Genomic DNA, 15,900 nt, shown 5'->3' with positions numbered 1-15,900 from the left:
AAAGCAGAACCAACATGCAAATGAAAGTTCAGTTATACGTAATTTCAATCTATCACTTCCATGAAAAAAAAAAAAAATGTTTATTCAATGTCATTCATAAAAAAACACAAACCAAAAACACTTTCAGATGTTCAAGACTCAAAACTTCAAATGTAAACTGAGATTATGGAAACACACATAAAGCTCACATTGATTTTTCAATATTTTCCTCATATAAGAATTTTTAAAATGCATGATGTTAGCTCTACTGAACAAAATTTAAATGGCATTTATTCAGAGTGCATTAAAACACCTACTCATTTTTTAGTTATTTTGCTTTTAGTCATAAAATTCCAGCCCCACCATTTGTGTGGAGTCGATTGACAAGGCAGTTGCACTATGTGCTGCCTTCCACCATTAATAATTCTACAGAAGATAGAAGAGATATCAACAGAATGAGGTTTTCTACTATCAGGAAAATATGCCTCCGAGATTTTGAATCAAAACTAAGAATATAACTTGTCCTTGATGTGGGGAAGCTATAAGACAATAAAATTTTAAAACAATGATCATGTTCAAATTGGTGAGACACAAACTTGGAAAGCTCAGGAAAGCTCAAACCTTCTGTCATTTGAGCTCTTGAGGTGCTCTTCCATAGTAGCACACAACCCTTCTGCATGCAAGAGCAGTTTCCTGCATATGATTTAATAACACACAACACAGCCTTTAAATGCTTCATTACAAGTGAGGGGTCACTAATTAAATGTGTACTGTTTGAGTAAACCTGAATTTGAAGCCAATGAAATAGTAGTCTCCAGAATTACATGTGCATGTGAGTGGGAATCTGAGCATTTCCACTGAGCAGAAGGGTACTCAGATGGCACTTCCACAGCAGAGATAGCAACTACAGATGGTGCACTCCTCTGATAGACTCATCTGTGAATCTCTCCATAGTAAAAGATTTCTGTATTTCTCCATTACCACAATGACCTCAGGGTAGTGGTTTGGAGGTTTGTTGGTTTTTTGTTTAAACAAGAATATCACTGTTAAGTTGTTGCCTGTTCCTCCTCATTCTAAAACAAATTTGGTGGAGCAAGATTTAATATCTTAAAGTAAGCAACATTAGATTTGTCTTTACTTTGTAGTCAATGCCTGATAAGAATTTATGAACAAAAAAATTTTGGTTTAAAACCAATATAAGATTTATCATCCATAGATCTGGGAAGACTTTATAAAAGAAGGTCCTAAGAACCTCAGTTCTGTACAAGAAGATATTGAGACAGATAAATTCCATGATGTGTCCAATGTCCTACAACACTTCAGAGCAACAGAATACAAGCTCCCTTGATTACTCTTCCAGTGCCCTGCCCAATAGACCACGGACAACACTGTTAACTCCAGCTTGATCTGTAAGGAAATATGAGTCACAATGGCCTATTTCTCCTCACCTTGACATTAAAGAATTTTTTATAATTATCTAATAATTGGAAGTTTGTGTTACACCACATTAGACACTCCTATTAACCTTTACTGAACCTCTTTGTGTTGATGAAATCCATCAGCAATGACCAGTGTGGTGCCACACTCCTTTTCTACAGGGAAATTTTTATTCACTTCATCAAATGACTCCAAGGAACTCTACACCAGCCCATCATGTTTGATCTTTGTCACTTACTGGTGGCTGAGGAGCTCCTGTTACCTCAAACTTCAGTTTACCTGCTTCATAAAATAATGTACATTTTGAAATGCAAAGTATGGAAACATTTGTTGCACAATTTTTTACTACAATTAGCTACACAGAGCTATACTTTGTATGCTATAACCAAAGACAAGCTTACCTGGGAGATCAGTTACCATTATAAGACTTGACAAGGGTAGGTATTGTTTTTCTTTTTTTTTTTAAGAGACAGTTAAAACTGCTTTTTTATCTTATAGAGCCTATTCTTGTAATGATATATGCCTTTCTTCTGTCTTAGAAGAGAATGTCAACTCAAAAAAGGAACATTCTGAAACTGTCCTACAGACTTCTTTTCCCATAAAGATGTACTCTTGAAAACCCACTACAGTATTTCACATGAAACACTTTAAACAATGAAATAAAAAATCATAGGTGTAAGTCTGAAGGACCACAGTGCAACCCAGAGGGTATGTCATCCAAGGCAAAGCCACCATTATATTTTCAGGTGAAAGCAACTATTAGGAACACACACATCTCACCTGTTCCTAACAACAGTCTGAAGAAATGTGAGAATTTGTTCTTTCATCCTGGAAAGCTGATCTGAGTCACTGCAGATTGAGAAGCAGGGAACCTGATAACCTACTATTTACATCCATTTCTCAGCTGGGACAACATACTGCAACATTTTCTTTTGCGCACCAAACTGCATCAACCTTCTCTGAAAGCTTTTATGGCTACTGGAAACAAGGACAGCCAAAGAGATAGCTTGCTTTGTGTTGAAAGGTCACAAGGTACATCTACAAGGTAATTCATTCAATCAGCCTTTCTTTATAGCATTTTTCTCATTATGCTTTCTTTTATCATCATGTCTGTCCATCTCCTTTTTCTTCCACATTGGCAGACCTATGCCTGCCTTATCCCCAGGCACTGCTTTGGGTATCAGTATCCCCATATACTTTTATTAGACAGTGCCTATTTTCCATTCCAAAACAGCAAGTTAGACAGTCATCTCCTCACCTTCCATAGTTGCCCTTTATTTAGTTACAAAATAAAATGAGTAATGAAGAAAGCAAGAGATGAAGGTGGACTAAAGAGAAAAACAAAATGCACCCTGAAGACGATATTGCATAACAAACCTCACACCTCATGGCAAGTTGAAAAGGTACCACTCTTTTAAAATAGGTGGTGGTAAATTTTTCTCAGGAAAAGCAAGATACAAAAAGCAAACAAACAAAACAACACAGTTTCATCTCCTTGGGAAACTGAAACTCTGCTTGTGATTTGCAGTGTTTTCTGTAACTAGCATTCATCTGCTTAGATAATAATTTTAAACCTTTACTCTTTGCATTATGTGGTACCTTTGACATTAACTTCTAAACAGGTTTTAATTCATTTATTGTCCCAATGGAGGACACGGCATTGATTGCTGCTGCTGTATCTCATCATTGCACTTTTCTGCTTCCACCTGATAAAAGTATTTATATTGATTTTGGTTTTTTAGACAGATACCAGAACACTATATATCAAAGTGGACTCTCCTAATTACAACAAAGACAGTAACTTCTGAGTAGCTGAACTCTGGCATCCAGATTTAGGCTTCTAATTCTTCATTATAATTACTGAAGATGAAAAATTATTTCCTTTGCAAAAATCTAAATCCTCTCTGTTGTATCAAAGTCAGCAGTATCAGTATGTTCTCAGACTGAAAACTTGACCACCTGCACATTGTCTCTATGCTGATGTCTTGAAAAGAATTTATCAGACTATTAGGATAATGATAAAAATTAAGAATTTGGAAACCAAAATTATTGTATTTGGTACTGCCTGGAAGTGTGAATCCACATTTGTTGTCTTGCACAACAAAGCACTGCATGACACTGATGCTCTGCTTTCCTATGTGATTTTCAATCACTTGTAAAAGCCTGTAAGAACAATATTACAAATAAATAAACAGAAAATAAATAAAATAAAATAAAACAACCACACCAAAACCTTATTATTCTGACTGTAGCTTTTGTTATTTTTTTAGGAAAATCTAGTGAGCAATCTACACAATAACTGCTTCTGTATCATATCCCACCCATGCTATATTTATTATAAACAGTTATTCCAAGTTATTCGCAATACAGTGTGTAAGTAAACTGAGAAATTTAAAAGTTAGACAAGAGAAAGCTGAATATCACCCTCTATCTGTCCTTATTTCTCCTTGAAACTGGAAACACAAGGCATCTTGTCAAAGAGTACACAGCTGTTTGCGACTATCACACTCATCAGAAGATAAACCAAGAACTAACCAGACTCAGGCCCAAGACTATAGTCTCATGGTTGCATTAGTCTTCATTTTTTTTACTCTTTCCTTTCATTCAAAAACAAAACCAAACAAACAAAATCAAGAAATTAATTAATATGCAAATTTTGATCATATTTTTCAACCAAAAACAGTTTTATTTTTCATATGGTCATTGCAAGATTAAAAAGTCTTTCCGAAAATTTCATATAATTAAATGTGAACAAACTCCATCTCAAGATGTAGTATGAGGGACATTCGTTTTATCTACAGTGCTTTCTACATACATTTAATTCAATATCACACTCACAAGCATGGAGATGCTTACCCAGTTTTTGACTGGTTCTTGCAGAAGAAGAAACTGTTTCTGCTATTTAGGAACTCTTTAGTGATAGTGTTCATCTTGCCAAAAATATATAGTGTATTACATGCAGGTTATTGACATAATGAACAGAAATAAAACATTAAACACAAGAGTCTATAATAGAATGCATGAACTAACATTTATCAGAAAATGTTGAGCTTCTGTACTAAAAAGTATCCAGCAAGTGTTCTGTTTTGCTCATGGATCACTATTGATGATAACGTGTCTAGGAATTAAAGATGTATCAATTTGCATAGCAGAGAACAGAAGACAAGAATAATAGCCAAATCAATACTATAAAGTCATAAAGAATACAGTCTGCTCTCCTTCAGATAATGGTAATTAATTTACTTTTTCTCCCATCATACACAAGAGCAACCTAATGAAATAACATTTTAATCACATTAAAGTTTCTAAATAGAAAGAGAACACAGTGGTATCTCCTTAACATATCTTTTCAGTTCGTATGCTTAAAGCACTTGAAGTATTACTTTATTTGCACACATCTCCAGAAAACAGCTTGTGTTTTAGGAACATATGCCTATACTGAGTGATGCTTTGCAGTACGACCACTTGAGTGCTTGTTTCCTTAAATAAAATATCTTATTCTAGTTGGGATGTTCATTATCACAAACGAATAATGATGTCTAAAGTCAGTTAGGTTTAAGTCACAGGTTTAAGTGACCAGCACCTAGCAGTGGCAGTCCCTCCTTGTAAGGAAAGATGTGGTCCTATTGCTTCAAGAGTCTGGCCATAGGCCTGCAAGCCCTCACAAGAGGAAACAAGTTCTGGTTCTCTGGCTTTAAAAATAACATTATTATATTCTGAGGAGCAGAATTTTAACAGCCATCTTGTTGCAATTCCGTTAAGTATTATTTTCACACAAACCAAACTTCAAAACTCAAACTGCCACAATTAATGTGCTCATAAAGACAAAGAAATTTAAATTTCCATTGTTAAGATACACTCTCCACGATAATATTCAGCAAACTGCCATCAGCAATCCACTTCTACTTAACTGCTTGTGAAGTAATATTCCTTTCCCACAACTGGCTAACCCTCAGAACCTGGAAGTCACCTGAATTGCAGAAGCTGGCTAGTCAATCTATTGACAAATTCTGCTGTGCTCACCACAAAGCATTGACCCTGGTGAACTGCTTTTATGTCTCTAAGACAGCAATAATTAACATACGCTTAAGTCAAAATCACAGGGCTCCTACTGAAGCAGGCAGAATAAACCAGGTACTTAAAGCCATCTACTTATCACTGATGGTGGTCATTTACAGCTCTCTGCAATTTTATTAAAGAAATATCAAGCTCAATACAAACAAACAAACAAAAACTTTTAAGACTTAGCTTAACCTTTGGTTATTTACCAGCAACTGTGTAAATGATTCATAAATGAGGGTCAAATCCCCATCTCCTCAGCTTTCTGAAAGTTTTTCTGTGAAAGAACATAATGCATATAGCCAAGGTTAATCCTCTCTGAATTTCCAACATCAGATTTTATCATTTTAAGCAATGAAAAAGTAAAATATTTAGATTCTTATCAAATGGTACTCTGCAATATAAAAATTATGAACTTATTTGCAAGTTTCTTTTTTTCACAAAAATGCAAGTTGTCCCTTATATTACTATGAATAGAACAGTGTGCATCAATAAAATATAACTGTGGCAACTGGACACTGTTTGCATTTGGAGGTAGAGCATGTGCTGCATGCACAGGACTGCCAGAGGCATACATCTGTTTGTGCAGTTCTAGTTCAGTAGTTTAAGGAATGAAGTATCACCTCATTACAGAACTGCCATGTATGAGTGAATTTGTGGAGCTTGCCCTCCTCACAGTCAGACAGTTCTAATCTCCTCGCAAACCGCAGTGGCAGAACGGAGATGAAGTGTTAAGCTTATCGGGCCTCATCTGTACCATCACCTACTTAGTTAAACCCAGGCCATCCATTTCACTGTCATTTCTTTGTTCCTGAGGTGCCTGAATGCATAATAGCCAATATCCAAAGATACAAGATATCTTTAAGTCTTTCTAAGAACACTAGCATTATTTTTTTTCAAAGGCAAACTGAAAGCAATCTGCTAGCACCATTTTAACCATTGGTTGGACTACCTGCACCTTTTCTTACACTAGATTCTACCTGGTACTGTCACTACATATTCCATTACTAAAAAACTATTCATGTGCTCTAAATTAACTTTCAATATTTGCACTGAAATTCTTACCTTTGAAAAAGCCCGTGTTACTATGGCAGTATCACAGTTGGGAAGGGTTCTGTAAATGCAAATTTTATGTCACAATAAAGACAACCTTGGACTCACCACTGCTTTTGGGCATTACCAAGCAAATCAACAAAGAGCTCCATTTCAGTCAAAAAAATAAGGATCATTCTTCAGCAGCTTTTAAAAAGGCATTGAAAGAATGCTGCCTTTAATTTGTTCAAAATAAATTTCTCATTTTTCATGTTTCTTTTTAGCAACACAATTCTGCTTTCAATATCACAATAACTCATGGATCTTAATTTCAGGAATAAATCCAAATCTTTACATACATGGAGCAGTATCTCTATTATCTGCTTGAGGAGGCTTATCCTCTCTTCCAGTTATTGTGGAAGGATAAGACAAGTAGAAGAGGTTAGGCAGTAAGATGAGCCCACCATATCTCCTTTCAGGGTAACAGGGCTAATGCAGCTTCTAGTTTACTGTCACATGTGCACAGGTACTGCTGAGATGCAAATTAGGAGACAGTGAAGTGATATCCCAGTGTCACTGGGATATAGACTATCTATATATCTATAGACAATAAAAAGGAGAAGACTTAGTAAAGCTGTGCCTGGTCTCAATGTTACTGGGAATGCGCAAGCAGCATGTCTTCTCCCCGAATAGGCTTGTACAAACAACATTTTTGGACATAATCTGCACCAGAAATCATCCAAAGAATTATTAAATGGAAATTATCTTTTGCAGGAACAACCAAATGCTGCATGCAGTACTTTACTATTTTATCAGTTCATCATCAACAATTCCTGCAGGGTTTCTGAGTGTTATCAATACCATAAAGATACCAGAGGTGCCATCTCATGTCTCTAGATGCCTCTAGAACACAGTAAGCAGGCCTACACTGAAAGATGCTGTGGATAAAATTGGAATGTTTTCCAGTCTTAAAATAAAACAAACAAAATAAGAATCACTATTCATAATAAGCAATTTGGTTTTGGCTCATTCTTTAAAATTTTCCTGTTCCAACTGGAGATTAAGAGTCAAACCACAAGAATACTGCCAATCACTTCATCACTAGCTTCTTGCAAGTCAGGAAAATAAAATTATGCATTTATAGGGGAGACAAAGAGGGAGGGTATATTTACTGCAGCAAATTAGATAATTTTGCAATAACAGCTTACATTAAAGGATGTTGATTTGATTCCTGTAAACTCTACAGCTTTCTGTCAATACTGCGTCTTACAGAATGTCAACGCATGAAAATAATCCATTCATTTCCATTTACATCAAATGAAAAGATATGGCAATAGACTTAGAAGAGGTGTTAATGGAAGTTTGTTTGCAACAAGAAGTATGCAATTTAATGAACCCACTTGATTAAGAAGAAATTGTTGTTCAGGTGTCACAAAGCATGAATGTAGTATGGAATATTATGTGAAATAGTATGGAATCTTCAAAAAGCCAACAGTGTCCCAATAAAGATGATGAAACAGAAATGAAGACAATGCCGGATATTTAAACTCTGGTAGTTAGTATTACATACAAACAAGTTTTTAGCAAACTAATTTTTTATCATACATTCAAGCTTTCCTGTAAGAGGTAACTATTGGTCACAAGAATTACAACTCTTTGATATCTCTGATAGCTGGGAAAATATCCTCCACTATATGATGTGATCTTCTGCCAAAAAAGACTGAGAATACCAAAGTCACCAGGTATATATTTCTGAAGAGTGACGCACTCCACCACAAACTGTTTATTCCTCAATTAGTGGCTACAAAAATCACCCAACCTCTATCGCTTCTGGTGAGCCATTAACTTCCCACTAAGAATACCAGCACTAGATTATTATTTTCTCCCCATCTGGTTCTGCTGACCCAGTGTCTAAGATTACCCTCTGGAAAAGAAAAGCCACAGGACTAGAACACGGCATGTTTTTGAGAGGCCCTCACAGAAGTCTCTGGTTACTGTGGGACGACAAGAGAAATGCCAAAGCACACAGCAGAACAGCTGACAGGAAAATAATGTCCCCAGCAACTGTTCCTGGATATTTTACTGTTACTGCTTCTCTAGCCCTCAACTCTTTATTCCATTAATTAGCATGCAGCAGCTATAATCCTGCCCAGAAAAAGTCTTTGTTCCCAGATAATAAGTTAACTAACAGGCAGAAAAATTTTACACATTTTATAACAACAAATGAGTCAAGATCACCATCAGTTCATCATCTTTGACTTCGCCTGGAATTCTTCCCTAACACAGTTTCCAAATGATACTACTTTACTGTAACTCTGCACAAAAAGATCAGTCAATTAAGAAAAGAAACCCCCTTTCCATGATTCTTGGAGCTGAACTTCTGCAGGTAGTCAATAAAGAACTGTTCTGGTTCCAGAAACTGGGAATTGTTTGATGGCTTTTACTGTTCTTTTAGCTGGATGTATATGAGTCCTCTATTTTGCACATTTAGGGTTTAGACAAAGGAGAAGCATTTGCTAATTGGCAATTGGGAAGAAAACTCATCTAGGCACTGCGGCAGTCTTCCAGCACTGCAGAATTCTTTTCACAGAATTACTTTAACTTCCATCCTCATTTCCTCCTTCGTAAAATAAAGCGGTCTGACAGGAACCGCTTGGTGCCAAAATTACTATCATTCTTCAGTATACTTGCATCAAAAGGGTGTATAAACATTTTAAAAGATATTATTCATTTGGTACAATATTTACAAAGAGCTGATGACATATAAATTTAAGGTTTTCTGAAACAGTTTAAGATGAACCAGCACTAAAATATATTAAAAACAAACGGAAAATAAATAAATAAATAGTCAAAAAGTTGAACTTCTTTCTGTTACAATATATCAACAGGATATTGTGACAGTGTAACTAACAGAACAAACCTTGGAAGCTGTATCTGAAGATCAAGTTCTCTCAAAAACACCTTGGTAATTAAAAGAGTGGTATTTTCTTAACAGCACAAACTCATTAGTTTACAGTCTTTTAGACTTAACATTTCTGTTTTGCTCCCAGTCATGTGTAGCAGGTATGTTTAGTCTGTTTAGTCTCCTAATTAGTTATTGGACTTGTGTTTCTCAGTATTCAGTATTTTACACTATAATGAAGTACCTTATAGACAGTCAGCAAATCCTTATGCTTCATTTTTTACCTGTGCACAGGGCTCTGAATTCTTTAAAATGAGGACTACAATACAAATCAAACCTGATATTCACTGTTCTGCTACAGAGGCTTTAAATTTTACAGTACTGAACTACCACATTATTAATTCAGCCTTCATTTTATATATATTTCTTCTTTCCATTTATTTCAAAACTGTGCTTTTAACAGGTCTGGGAAAAACAAGATCTGTATAGTTTTAAGCAATGTCTACAACAAGTGGAAAACAAAATTATCTGTACAAACAGAAGAAAGGAAATATCACTGACAGCATACGAAACCTCACTGGTTAAATTTAAAGGCACTTTGAAAACAAAGAAAAAAAAAATATATCAGTTATTTTACCAAAAATCAGTTATTTTGCTTCACTGTCAAGCAGACTTTCCAGAAGCAGTTTCAAATCCCCTCTTATTTGAGGGCAGTGATGGAAAATTCAAGTCAAAGGGACTTGGGTTTTGCAGTAAAATTAGCATAAGTGAAATGTGGAGTTATAATAACGGCTATATTCTTAGAGAAAGAATGGTCTGGTGGTTGAGAGATTAACCCTGGGCTCAAAGGAATTGGGCTCAGATCCCAGCTCTGCCACAGAGTTCTGCATAACCTTGAACTGGTCATTTAATTCCCGTGTTATCAAGATATTTAAAAAGGTTGGTAATATTTCCAATAGTTAGTTTTCACCTTGATTTTACAGGTATCAGTCCTGCAGATCAGATAGAAAACAAAATCTGTACAAAATCCAGTACATCAGTCCCAAGAACAATTTGCATCAGGATTGGGAATTAGTTTCTGTTCTGAAGACTTGCCAGCAGGCTTCGTTTGCACTGTGTTATCTCAAACACCATTGTAAACCCTAGGAATTCCAGTAATAGATGCAGTCAACAACAGCACTGCAGCTTAACCACTATTCCTGCAATAAAGTTTTTGTCGTATACAGTGTATGTGCATGAAAGGCAAAGGTTTATTAAAGCAGTTGCTTAAAAACCTACCTAGTTACCTTCAAATATAACAATTCAAAAAACAAATAGTGGTTATTTTAAATCTATTACTGTATATTCAGAGCTCTGTATATACATTTGAAAAGTGAAAGAAATATGGAATTTTGAGTAAAAGCTGAAATGAATGGCATAAAATGTACTTTGCACAATTTACATGCAAGGAAGATATATAGCAACAGTCCTTGAGTAGCAATAGCACAAAATACCTGTCACTCTGAAGTACGGCGATACATTCAAACAAATAAGAGAAATGCTCCATGTGTTTATCTACCATGAAATGTTTATGCACATAATCTATTACTCAGTTTGTAAGAATAGTTATCCACTCCTCAAGCATGTGGTAAATAACTATCATGAAGCATCACAAGGTCTTTATATTGCTTATAAATAAAAACAGCAATTTTGAACATAAATGCTCTTTGTTTCACTCCTTTCTGAGAAAGAACTTGAAACAATTGCAAAGCATGAAAATACCTACCACTGCTGTAAAACTGCGGATGAAATAGAAGCTCGATTAATTGCAATTAGAATCACAAAACACTTGTTCTCTATTTAGATTCTACAAAATCAAGAATATATCAAGCTAAAAGCTTTTATCAAGCACAGTGTCAAAAGACTTTAAGCTGAATGACAGGCAGCTTTGGATATTTAAAAACACATTTAAAACATTTCAGCTACAGCTAAGATTTTAGTTTGCTGTAGTTTGAACACTGAAAATGAGAGATATTTCTGTTCCTATCCATAAGGTTACAAGATAAAAAGAAATGGGGACAGGTAAGGAGTGGGACACTGCCATAAAACAGATATATACAGAGACAATCGACAGTGGGAAGGGAGGTGAGATTCACATGCTGAGAAACAAAAGAAAATTGCTTGAATTTGCAATTATTGACCTTACACTGGAAATAATTCCTCTTCTGAGGTCCAGCAATGGAGCAATGCAAACCACTGGAGCTTCACATTTGAAGGGTATGTCATCAACAGAAGTCCGCAATGGAATTATGGGTCTGTTATTCAGCGTTGTCACTATTTATTCTATACATAACGGTTGCCTGGATCTCATTTGCACAGAACAAGTATTTGTGCACTCATTACCCCAGACCATTATGTACTTGCATAAATCATCATTTATTTTTTTTCTCTACGGTGAACTATGGAATCCATCCTAAAGGAGAAACAACAAAATCTAACTGCATAAGCAATTTTCTTGGATGTCAGATTTTTCCAGTCCAAAAATAATACAGTGAGCTCTACACAAACTGTTCACTTTTCCAACAGTTTCCCACTTAGAACTACAAAATGTCCAGCTCCACTCGATTTCTTGGAAATGATCACAAAAATTAACCAAAAATAGGGGCAAAAGCTTCATCTATTCTCTCAAAATAAGCCACAGTGTTAAGAGACTGTGCCTTTTTATTAACCATAGGCAAAATCCTCTGAGGGAAAGAGGTACAGAGGTAAAGCTAACGTTATTAAAACAGACTGAAAAAATCCCAACTTTACCAGCTTCATAATAGAAAGATATATTTTAAGAAATATAAGAAATAAATGTATTTTTTTATATTTTTATATATATTTTTTAATATTATATATATAATTAATTAGCAAAAAAAAAAGATTGAGAGAGAAAAGGTAGGAGCAGATTAGAGCTGTTTTTGTGGCTGTATTTTTCTTCCTTTCCTTTTTTTTTTTAAGGTGAAGAAAATTTTATTGCTTTATGCCTTAGAAGTAAGAATTTTAAGTCACTTTAAGCTCAAAGAGATTTGAATACAGCAGCTGATACATTCCTGCAAACCCTCCTTCACCTCCTTGATCAAAGCAGCAGCGTAGCTCCTGCCCGTGCTAACAGCATTCGCAGGAGCAGGGGCTGCCACACAGAGCTTCAGTTTAAAAGTACATATAGACAGCATGAAAGAAGGAGTCTGAAAAGCTGTAAAGGTAGTATGAAATACAAGAACCCATAATTCAAACATAGTGAGTATTGGGCTTATATTCAATGCAAATACAATACGAAGTGCAAAATACAGCTCTAACTAAAGAAAGATAGCCCCTAGACACGCAGAACAGCACTTGACAGAGGGATAACAGAAACATTTACCTTGATCATATTTGCTAAAAACTTATATTTTATCTACCACATTCAAAGACTTCACCTACTACAGCATATGGAATAAATGAGATCAAGATCTGGTTTGCTTGCGATATCCTGCAATCATTCTACTGTATCCTACAACCAGAGGACAGTACTTTTGCTGCTGAAGCTGGAGGTGTACTAAATAGTGCCTTGACTGGATTGCTATCTCCAATTTCTATTAATCTGAAAATAAAGCACAGTAGGATTCTGCAATTACATTATACATATAGCATTTGTACATTTTTTAATCAAAAACAAAATCAGTTTTACCACTATTTTAATAGCTCCATAAAGGAGGAAACCTTTTTTTCTCCACAACCTGACAGGGTAACTCCCTCCTTGTGGGTCTATTTCATTTAATATTATTTGGGTACTGCAGATCTGAAGTGTATCAAAACAGTCCCTTGCTTGAAAAACCCTTGACAAGACAGATTCATTCTTCCACATAATTCTAGCTTGAAAATTCAATCACCTGCACATAGGCAATCACCTATTTTTATATATGGATTATTGATCCAGACCCAAATAAGTGACTGCATTTTACTGTGACCATTTGGTACTATGCCTTGCTCAATAAATCTACCCCTGAAAAATTTGTGTTGGAAACAAGTTCCCACACACGCACAATGGCTTCTTTTCAAAACATAACAACCAGGTTCACTTCCACATTTAGCTTGTTTATATATTTCCTCATATTTCCAGTGTAAATTGTCCATATCATGCTCTCGGCTTTCACGTTTTCCACTCCTAAAAAGGAGAAATGTTGAAGTCTTGGGTTTGGATCATTTTTAAAACTGCAAATACATTATATGTAACTATATTAGAATCTGTTGCACTATTTCCATCTCAAAGAAAGTATATGAAAGAATTCAAAATTTACAACTGAAGAGCTGAACACGGGGGTAAATGCAAATCAGTTAAATCCAGCAGTATGTACAGTATGTAGTGGTAAATGGCTTTGTTCACTCTACATCTGCCCTCAGCTCCTGACATATCATCAACCGTCTGCTAGCTGTGATGCAGGAAAACAAACTTGTTTTCCAGCAACAAGTTGAAGGTGCTCCCCCTTTGAGCATACAGGACCGCCTAGGCAAATATGGCCTGCTTGGATACCATGAAGGACCATACAAAGTTGAGGGATCTCACCCCAGAACATAATGGCATGCTGCAACCCTTGATGGGATCCTAGAGCAAACCAGTGCCCACAGTTCATCCTGCATGGAGCAAGTCAGTTGCTTGCTAAGACAGCTGAAAAATAACGTTCTGGAACAGAACTAGGAGCAACTCAAAATCATAGCATAGGCAGTCCAATGGATTATAGCACACTAGCATGTTCTACTACTCCAGCACGCTTCTCTGCTTTTCAAGCCTAAGTCTTAGCTTTATTCCCAAAATGTGCTAAGAAGAAAGGTACAGAGAAACAAAATGTTAATCTTCATGCGCTGAACTTGGTACAGCCAGGTAATTCTCAGATGACAGTGGATAGATATTCTGTGGCCAAGGCAAATGAGTAACTAGTGCCTCTGTGAGAGAGGTGTGATGGCTGGATCAAGCCAATGCAAGCAGAATAAGAAGCTATATTTCAAACAAGTAATAACTGTATAATGCATTGAATGCATATACATTTACCTGCATTTCAGCTTGACAAATTAAAAAAGTCCTTCCCTCCCTGATTTTCTCTGTGCATACTCCATGTCTGCCTCACCTGTATTAAAGCGTAAGGAAATAAACTAAAATTTCTGAGAAACTAACATATACACACAGGCATGCAGGGCTATTATTTATTTGTTTTAGAATAAGTGTTTTCCATCTCAGAAATGGACAAATAAAATCCTCAAATCTGCTAATTAGATCAAAGCACAGAGCACTTGCTGTTTCAAATACAGATGGAGACATATTTCTGGTTTAAAAGACAGCATTAGGTTTGTTTTTAATAACACACTCAAGTTTCATAACAGTACCAGATCCAGGCAGTCAATAGCCACAAAAAACCCCTCTGTCAAAGTGTTTCCCATTTAACAGTACTCAGCTTTGTGCTTTTCTATATAGCCGCTTCCTTCCTTTATTTTTTAAAAGCATCTCACTGCAGTAGGCAGCCAGGCAGGGAAGGAGGGGGCACTTCCACTCCGCTCTGTGTATCAAAGTGCAGAAAGGCCTTCAGCTGCAGCACTACCACAGCAGGGAAAAAGCCAAGGCGTACCTGCTTAGCTGTCACACAGATCCCTTGATTTGTCATTTTGTTCTGGACATTACAGAAAATAATCAGCACCTCAATTTCATTTTCACATTTTATCATCATTGCAACCAAGTTTTTAAACAGATAAATACATAGTTTTCACTGCAGCAGGTCTGAAGAGTTAATAAAATTAAGAACCAATGACTATGTAAGCTGACAACAAGCTGAGAGTCCTACTACATGAAAAATACATGTTTCCTTGGTTCTATTTTGTCAAAACTAGCTATAAATGAAGTTTTTTACACACAAATAGCCATTGACTAAATGGAAGTTTTAACACCGATTTCAAGCAATAAATAATAAGTAATAATAATGGCAACAGTAATAATGACAGACAAAGCTTACCATTATTCTTTTATAATACCTAAGTTTGTCTTGACTTTCAGTTCTTAAAGCACCATAACCAGTGATTGTTCAAACAGTATATATAAAATTTAAGTAGAGAACAATTCTTTACTATAAAAGAGTATCCAACCAAAAAACAGAGGCACACTATGGCACACACAAGCACTCAGGAAACCCCACAAGAGGAATTAGAATTAGAAGCTGTGTGCGACATGCTCAAATACATGACTATCAGAAATGAACGTTTCATAGACATTAAACACAAAAACTTGTTTCTGCCTTTCAGAAATGTAAAGACTTGCTTGAAATTCAACCAGGGGAAATGATCTCTGCTCAGAATTTCTTTTTGTCTCAGGCAAAGCTGTCCAGAAAGAAGACAAATAGTTATTATCTATATCTCTAGGGCAACGATATACTGAAGTAAGCATGTCCAACGTGCCTATTATTCTGCCTTGCAACCCTCTCTGCTCTGTCCTCTAAAGACAACCC

At 35.8% G+C, this 15,900-nt stretch overlaps 1 protein-coding gene across 5 annotated transcripts in view; it reads right to left on the bottom strand.

Annotated features, from left to right (window-relative positions):
- Nucleotides 1-15,900, bottom strand: part of CACNA2D3 (calcium voltage-gated channel auxiliary subunit alpha2delta 3) — a 333,983-nt gene that overhangs the window by 266,412 nt on the left and 51,671 nt on the right. The window lies entirely within an intron of this gene.

The sequence above is a fragment of the Coturnix japonica genome, chromosome 12 (assembly GCF_001577835.2).
Source record: "Coturnix japonica isolate 7356 chromosome 12, Coturnix japonica 2.1, whole genome shotgun sequence".
In the NCBI taxonomy this organism is placed as follows: Eukaryota; Metazoa; Chordata; class Aves; order Galliformes; family Phasianidae; genus Coturnix; species Coturnix japonica.
This window is presented reverse-complemented; position numbering and strand designations above follow the sequence as displayed.